We start from the raw sequence: 9130 nt of genomic DNA, 5'->3' as shown, positions 1-9130 counted from the left end.
TTTCCAGAACTCCCAAACAGCCTGACCATGCTAGCTGCCAACTCCTGCACATCTGGAGGGCATGAGGAAGTCTGGAGCAGAATAACAAATCTGGGCCTCAACTGTAGCTATATCCCTTACTGTTTGTAAGTTTAGAGAAGGCAGGCAGCTGTGCAAAGTTGTCTTTTACAAGGTTGCCAAGCTGATTAGCGTCAGCAGAAGCTAAACAGGTTGTTTTTGTTTTATAACCTGGACAGGCACAGCTAAATCTCGAAGGCTGCCTTTTCAGCTGCAAGGCAAGGTGAAGGCCATGGGATCTGGCCATCTGTGTGCATCAGCATCCCAAAAGCCTCCTCCCTTCAGCGATCCTCCTCCAGTTCTTGGACAACTCCCGTGTGCTTTGGGGAGAATAACAAGCTGAGCACATCCAAATCATGAAAGAGAAAGAGGGCTCTCCAAAGCTCAAGGTAACAACAAAGAACAGCTGCACCCAATTCCCATGTCTACCCTCCCCTTCTGGCGGGAATGTCCTGTACCCAGCAGCACAGGGGAGTAATGTTGAAATAAGGAGGGGAGAGCAGTAACCTGCGTCAATCAACCCCAGCTAAGAAGCCTTGACTCCTTGCATGGGAGAGGGGGAGGCAATTGAGTCTTGTGGTCAATGGAGGGCATGCTAAAAGTCTTGATTACAAAGGCAAATAGAAGATCTGGGAAATTAAATCCATGCTGATGCCATTTGTGAATGAACCTCAGTCCACTGATGAACAAGATCAATAGCTAGCTATGTCTTAGGACAAATCAACTGACGGTGACATATTTACTACTTTGTACTGAGTTAGAATATTCTAGGCCAGGATTACTGAAACAGACTGGCAGATGCTGCCGTGGATTTCTACAGGAGGGACTGAACCTGTGCTCTTTTGTCCCTGTAGCATGTACTCAACCACTGAGTTATTGCCTGGAAACCAACACTGTTGAGGAGCACGTGAAATGGCTGGCTGGATTTATGCTGCGGAAGGACTGTCTTACAGAAGATGGAAAATATGGGTTTTGGGTGTCTCAAGAGGGCAGAACAAGAACCAATGATTGGACGTTGTAGGTTATACATGATCAAAACATTGTGGTACTGAATGCTGTGCAAAAATCGACCATGTGATCTTTAATGATAGCAGTTATACCATTTCTGGCAAATGCCAGCTAGTTATTAAGGTTGCATTTATGAGCTGCTTTCGATATCCATGGGAGGAGGGAGGAGTAGAGGAGCTTCAAGTTCTTTCCCAACTCTATAAATCTGGATGTACTTAGGGTAATACTCCTTACCTAAAACAGACAGTGCTAAAATCTACACAATAATTAATTGCCTTCTTGCATACTGTCTCCATTGCTAGCAGGGAGCAGCAGCAACTCATCAAACATCAAAGTTTTCTAAGAGCTCAGCTGGATTAAGAGGAAGATTTATCTAGTCCTGAATCTTCTTTTCTTCAGTGGCCAAGTAATGTCCTCCAAAAGCCCAGAAGCTGGACACAGAAACAGTGGTGTGGCAAATATATTCAGATGCATGTTACCCACATGGACCCAAGTCCACAGCCTAATATATTGTGAAATAATTGTCAAAATGATAATTTCAAAACATTTAAACTGGTAATTGTCAACACATCCTGTTGCAGCTTTTTTTAAAGGTGAAGTGACTTATAAAAGTGAGACGGCATACTAAGATAATGCTTAATACATATTTTTGTGGCCTGCACCCATTGTAGAAAATGCAAATGAAGAAAATGTTGTATGGCTTTGCTATCATCCATCTTCTATCTTTTGCAGGTTTTGACGAACTACAGAAAAACCTACAAATCAAACATCACAAGGAGCGCACATAGATGAACACATGCACAGCATAAAAATAAAATGATAAAATGAACAACTCAGAGGAGTCAATTAATGCGAATGAATGACTATAAAAGGTAGGGAATACATGCAAGTAAAACAATACCAAGTTATCTGTCACCACATAAATGGTAAGCAAGTTGGCAGAAGTGGCAAAAGTGGAGAAATGTGATGGCAGATTAATCTTTAATTTATTTCCAAGAAAAAAATAAAATTCTCTGCCTGAATAATAGATATTTGGAGATTACTGGGGAAAAAAGTTGTGTGTGTCTGTGTGTGTGTTAGACAAAAAATGCTGAGCTTGACTGAAGCAGAAGAAAAGTAGGCAGAATTTTCCTGGCTATGGGTTTCCTTCAATTGAGTTAAGGATTTTCCTTCAGAAGCCTCTCATGAGGTAAATTAATCTCCTTATTACAACATCCTGTCAAGAGTGCGGGCATTTGTTTCTGATCCATGAAGGGGCAGGTTCCAATTTGTCTTGCTGGTGACAGGAGCAGCACTTCATGGGGAGGTGGCATTAAAAAAAAAACGATTTAAAGTCTTCCACGTCTTTTGTTCTCATGCTAGAGTAGACAAATATTTTTTTAAAGATGTATTTGCATGCTTTTTTTAAAAAAAGTCCAACATTAACTAAAAATTACCTAGGAAGCATTGCAAACCATCCACTATTTTTTTTATAAAAAATGTAACTAGGAAAGGGGGAGCAAGCTTAAAATTCACAGTAAAAAAAATTAAAAAGGACTTGCATGTTTTTAAAATGGACAATTCCATGGAATTTTTTTTTAAATCTTTGCCTGTCACTGAAAGGATTTTAACACATAGTTGCCCCACCTATAAACAGGCCCACTGGTGAAAAACCTATGTGGTATGGATTGTATCTTGAGGCTTACATTTAATTTACAGTTCCAACAGATGGCAGCATCTGGCAAAACTTGGTTGATCTCAATAAACACTGAGTAAGTTCAGACTTAGTCCCAGAATGGGAGACCATCAGGAAATCTTAAAACTATAAGCTAAACTGGGGAGTCCAGAAAAACATTCCAGGAACTGGTGGTGCAAAACTACCTTCGTATATAACAATAAATTTAAAAAGTAATAAAATATTATAGTGTTATTATTTTGTACATAGCCGAGAGTTTTTTGAGACAGTTAATTAATCTTAAAAATAAATAAACGTGTTGCTATGGATGTCTCCGTCTATCACCAGGAATTAAGCTTGAATCAATGGTGTCTTTACTTTTATTTAACCTTTATTATTACTTTATTTAAAATTTGCTGGAAAATGGCATAAAAATCTTCCAAAATGTTAATCTAAGATGTATGTGAGTGTCCGACCCATCATGATCCCATGGACAATATTCCTCCAGGCCTTCCTGTCCTCTCCCATCCCCCAGAGTCCATTTAACCTCATGCTATCCAGTGACTCCCTCCAGCTACCTCATTCTCTGTCATCCCCTTCTTCTTTTGCCCTCAATCTTTCCCAGCATTAGGCTCTTCTCCAGTGAGCCCTTCCCTCTCATTAGGTGGCCAAAGTATTTGAGTTTCATTTCAGGATCTGGCCTTCTAAAGTGCAGTCAGGGTTGATCTCCTCTAGAACTGACTGGTTTGATCTCCTTGCAGTCCAAGGGACTCGCAGGAGTCTTCTCCAGCACCATAGTTCAAAGGCCTCAATTCTTTGGCACTCAGCCTTTCTTATGGTCCAACTTTGCAACTGGGAAAACCATAGCCTTGACTACACACACTTTTGTTGGCAGGGTGATGTCTCTGCTTTTTAGTATGCTGTCTAGATTTGCCATAGTTTTCCTCCCCAGGAGCAAGCATCTTTTAATGTCTTGTTTGTGATTAGAAAATGCAATTTTACAAAATCTGAGAAGCATCAGCCACTGGAAGAATAAGTTATGATTCACATCTGATTTCAGGAAGGGTAGTGAACTGTCAGAGTAAACAACCCAGGAAGTAGGACATCAGCCATGTGAAAGAGAAATCAACAGAAACAGGCAGGGCGTTGATGTAGAACAAGAAATCAGAAACAAAGAGGTTTGGGTTGGACTATTAGATCAGGGATGTCAAACTCAAAGCCTGCAAGGTGGTTAGATCTGGCCCACGGGACTGCCCTGGAAATGGGGGAGATCCCCTGTGCGCATGCACACACACAAACACGTTTGCGGGTCTGGGAGAAGTGAGGGAGAGGCCCATCAGGTGCAGAGGGAATGATGGGGGAGGGGTCAAAATGGGAAGCCTCTGCCCTGAGCATCTGGCAGGTCTGTCATTCCCTCTGTGCCTGACGGGCCTCCACATGGCCTGAGAGGGGTGGCAAGGCTTCTCTGGTGGACAAGGGTTTGGCGCTTGCCCTGGTCTCGCCTTCCTCTGCTGGAGATAATTGATCCCACCAGCTCCTGCCAGACCAGGTGCCCTCGGCCACGGGCAATGTTGAGCTGGCCACACCCACCCCAGCCAAACCTACCCAGCCTCCCCCCCCCAAGGTGAACCACAAGCCTTATGCGGCCCTCAATTAAATTGAGTTTGACACCCCATGGTTTAGATGTTTGTCCTGAATCTTTCATAGCTCTTGGTTTTATGACAGTTTCTTCTCTTTTGGTATGTTTGGTTTAAACATCATAAATGAAACAAACCAACCCTGTAAGTAGCTAAAGAATTTGACAATATTAAAATGCATTTTTAAAAATGTGTGAAGTAATGTCCATTAATGAGCCTGCCTGATCTCTCACAGCCTATGGAAAAGTCTATCATTTCATACTGCAGTTGGATTCATCTCAAGTTTTTTCTCCCCACATTAAAAAAGAAACTGAACCAAGAGTTGAGTGTGAAGACCTGCCCTTATGTATGAAGTCAATGTTTAAGAACAAAAGACTCAAATATTGCATCATGCAGGAACAGCACTGCTCACTATCTGTGATGATTAATAGCACCAGAGACTGTAAACTGCTGGAATCTAAAAGCAAAATAGAAACAAGTTCTAGATAGTATCAGATTATGTGATCTGATATACATCTTGTTAGATTGGGTAATGGATAGGCACACACAGGCTTAATGGTAACAACAGCTCTTTATTCAGTACAACAAGTGAGAACAAGCCAGCAAAGGTTGAGTCGGGCAGGCCTTGCATGGAGAAAAGTTTCTGTAGCACCTTGATGACCGCTTCTGTCGTAGTGGAGGTCATCAGGACTACCTCTAACCATTTCGAGTAGGCGTCCACAACTACGAGAAATGTCTGACCATGAACTGGGCCAGCAAAGTCAATGTGCACCCTAGACCATGGTGCTTGAGGTCCTTAGCGGGTGCCTCTAGGGGAGCTGGTCTGGACTCCTGGCACGGTGTGCAGGTAGCCACCCATTCTTCGATCTCCCTGTCCATGTTAGGCCACCACACGTAATTCCTAGCCAAAGACTTCATCCTGACAATTTCAGGATGCCCTACGTGTAAAGCCTCTAATACTGCAATGCGCAATTTGGGTGGAACAACAACCCAGTCCCCCCACAGTAAACAGCCATTTATAACCGATAACTCATCACGTTTGGCAAAATACATTTTGAAACCAGCCCCAACAGGCGCCTTGGGCCACCCCCTTCACACCCAGTTCAAAATTTGTTTGATTGTGGAGTCCTTTGCAGAGTGACGGGCAACGTCACTGGATGAGACAGACCCAGTCTCAAGGCAGTCAATGAGGAGGACTGGTGTCTCAGGGGTAGGGTCAGCGAGAAGTTCAGACAGAGGGCAGTGGCTTAGAGCATCAGTGTGCCCCAAATGGAGCCTGATCGGTGGATGAGACAGTAGGAGTAGGCAGCTAGGAAGATGGTCCATCTGTCATGCGGGGTGATAATGACACTAGGGTATGTAGGTCCCTAGCCAGTAAGCCCAACAACGGCTTGTGGTCCATAACCAGTTAGAAGTCCTGGCCATATAGATACTCATGGAACCTCTTTACTCTGGCCATTGCAGCCAAAGCCTCATGGTCCAGCTGGCTGTAGTTCCGCTCTGCGGCAGACAAGGTCCTGGAGTAAAATGCAATAGGGGATTCGGTTCCATTGGGCATGCAGTGGCTGAGGACGGTGCTGACACTGAACAGGGAAGCATTGTAGGTCAGCACCAATGGCAAGGTCTGGCTGTATTGTACCAGAATGGAGTCCGCTGACAGGAGTTGTTTTACCGCGGCAAATGCGGCAGCCTTGGCTCTGGCCCAGGACCACTTCGCATTCTTAGCCAGGGCTCAGCAACGGTGGCTTTCTGTTTAAGGAAGATGCTGTAGAAATTAAGGAGCCCGAGGAACACCTGCAGCTCGGTTTGATTGCAAGGTGTGGGGGCATCCCGAATTGCTTTAATTTTTTGTATGGTCAGGTGAATCCCAGAGCCATCAATTAGGTACCCTAAGAATTCAACCCTTGGCACGTTAATTTGGCATTTCTCTTTTTTGAGACAGAGGCCTTTTTCTCTAATTCGAGCTAAAACTGTTTGTACACGTTTGAAAAGTTGTGCCTCATTTGCAGATGATACCAAGATGTCATCAAAATAGGGGACGACTCCTGGAATCCCCTGCAAAAGCCATTCCATGATGCTTTGGAACAGTCCAGGGGCGATACTAACACCGAATTGCAGGCGGTGACATTTCAATGCACCCCTGTGCGTCACAATGGTCTGGGCCTCCACCATAGCACCATCTACAGGCAATTGTTGGTATGCCTGCGCCATGTCCAATTTAGCAAAAAAATTTCCAGGGCCTAATGAATGAAGGAGGTGCTGTACAATTGGTACAGGGTAGGCGCTTTATTGTAGCGCTTTATTTATTGTGCACTTGTAGTCTGAGCAGATGCGGACAGACCCATCAGATTTGACAGGTGTCACTATAGGAGTCTCCCAGCGTGCGTGATCGACCGGCTCTAGGATTCCCTGGCCTATGAGCTTGTCATTTTCTCTGTCAATTTTGGGGCAGAGAGCAAAAGGTACTCTCCTGGGTTTTAGCCTTATTGGGGCTATGTTGGGGTCCAAACTAAAGGAAATTGGAGTCCTCACATACTTTTCCAGACCGGTGCCAAAGACGTCCTCAAACTCCTTAAAGATGGCTTCAGCGCCATTGTCTTTCAAGGCGTTGATACTGGTCACCTCTAGGCCCAGGGCTTGGAACCAATCTAGCCCTAGGAGCCTCTGCAGGTTGCCGCTGACCACTGTCACGGGGAGTTTCCCACTTAACTGCTTGAACTTCACCTGGAAGGTGCCTTGGCCCACGATGGGGACCCGGTTTCCCTGGTAATCGCGTAGGCGGATGTCAGGGGTGTGAAGATGCTGCTTCTTTAGGCTAGGGATAGCCTGCTTTAGGGTAGACAACAGCATGATGGTCAATGATGACCCGATGTCGATCTCTATCTCACATGGAGAGTCCTCGATGAGGACTGTGACCTTCAGCTTTTTTGGCCACCTAGTGTGGACTTGGCCAATTGACATGTGGTAAGTGACTCTATTGTCGCCCTCTGAGCGCCGTGGTGGCTTCTGCCAGGCCACTTGGTTGGGCCTCTGTTGGCAGTTTGATGCACTTCTAGGCTGCCAGGTAGTGACAGGGATTTCACTCCAGCACACCTTGGTGATGTGCCCCTTCCGCTCGCAGCGCTGGCAGGTTTTGTCACGGAAACGGCAAACCAATCTGGCATGGTCTCTGAGCTCTCGGGCTCTGCAGCCTCGCGATGTACGCATATACTCTTTCGCGCATGTTGTGGAGCGCTTTGGCGCTGCAGAGTCTCAGTAGATTTGATGGCTGATTTGGACGCCCTGGCCTTGTCCAATGCGATCTGCAGAGTGAGGTTAGATTTAGTGAGTAACCTCCTCTGTAGGTTAATGTCCCACACGCCACAAATTATGCAGTCCAGAATCAGCTTGTCCAGGTCTCGGAATTCGCAGTACGCTGCGGCCTTGTGAAGCACCACAGCATACTCATTAATTGCCTCGCCCTCTTTCTGGTTCCTGATGTTAAACTCATGCTGGCGAATGTGCTTGGACAGCTTGGGGGCATAATGGGTCCTCGATGGTTGCTGGAGCATGGACCAGGTGACTGATTGCAGCGATGTCTGCTCAGAGAGGTCTTTCGCCATCTCAAATACTTCCTGGCCACAGTATCCAAGGAACATGTTCTTCTTGCAGCCTTCAGAAAGGTCCATGAGGTCGTTTGCCTCAAGGAAGCAGACAAATTGTAGCATGTATGAGTCCCAGTGCTCGGTGACTGGGTCATACGGAGTCGTTGGGGCGTGCATGGCCATTTTGTGTTCAGAGGGCGTTTTGAGTTTGCCGCTCAAAAATGGCTGCTCGAAGCCACGCTGAGCTCTGGGCTGGATATACTTGCTGGATTGCTACGCTCTTTTGGTTCGCTTAGTTGCCTTCCAATCCCATCCTCATCGCCAGTGTTAGATTGGGTAATGGATAGGCACACACAGGCTTAACGGTAACAACAGCTCTTTATTAAGTACAACAAGTGAAAACAATCCAGCGAAGGTTGAGTCTAACAGCAGCCCTTTTATAGGGAGCTGTCAGACCCTTCAACCAATAGGATTAAACCTCTGTTCCCACCGGAACAGAGGACCTTGATGGAAACCACTGTAGTTAGAACAAGTATCTAACACATCTGCTTTGTATTAGCACAAGCTGCATCCACCTTTTAACTTATAAAAATGCTAAACTACAGTGTTCATCAAAATCATCCAGTTCAGTCAGTGACGTTTTAGGAAAGCATTTATTCTAGGAGACTTTTCCCCCCCAACCTTGGCAAATTTAAGATATTTGGATTTTAACTTCCAGAATTCAACTTCAACTCTAGATGGGGAATTCTGGGACGTTCACACATCTTAAAACTCACCAAGGTTGGAAAGTGCTGATCTACTCCAACACCTTCAAAGATTATGATCCTACCAACTGCAATTAAATCAGCATTATTTTTCTTTCTCATATCATGTTAAAAGCTTCCAGTATACAGCCTGATATGCTTCTGTAATATCTGGAGGCTCCATCTAGTTTCTGAGGGCATAAGTAGCTGTCTCTGCCACTAATGTGTTACTGATCTATGTTCAAAGTACTTCTATTGACATATAATAAAGTCCTCTGGAATTTAGAACTTGGATACCTAATAAACCTGAATAATTTTCTACCTTGAATATCAGACCCATCATTAAAATGCAAGTTGCAGCCTTAATGGCGCCAGTGAAACTTGGTCAATGCTCAAGGTCTGTGGCAAGCTAAAAGAAAGCTTTTTTTCTACTCTTAACATCCTGAA

The 9130-nt window shown here is 44.9% G+C and overlaps 1 long non-coding RNA gene across 1 annotated transcript; it reads left to right on the top strand.

The window, feature by feature from the left end:
• Positions 1-353: 353 nt before the first annotated feature.
• Positions 354-1895, top strand: LOC309388380. Its single transcript, XR_014174768.1, has 3 exons — positions 354-446; positions 912-1074; positions 1798-1895. It is a non-coding gene; the product is annotated as an uncharacterized lncRNA (long non-coding RNA).
• Positions 1896-9130: the final 7235 nt, after the last annotated feature.

The sequence above is a fragment of the Natrix helvetica genome, assembly GCF_964273705.1.
Source record: "Natrix helvetica genome assembly, chromosome: 2".
NCBI lineage: Eukaryota > Metazoa > Chordata > Lepidosauria > Squamata > Natricidae > Natrix > Natrix helvetica.
The sequence above is the reverse complement of the archived record's forward strand: the minus strand, read 5'-3'. Positions and strand labels throughout refer to the sequence as shown.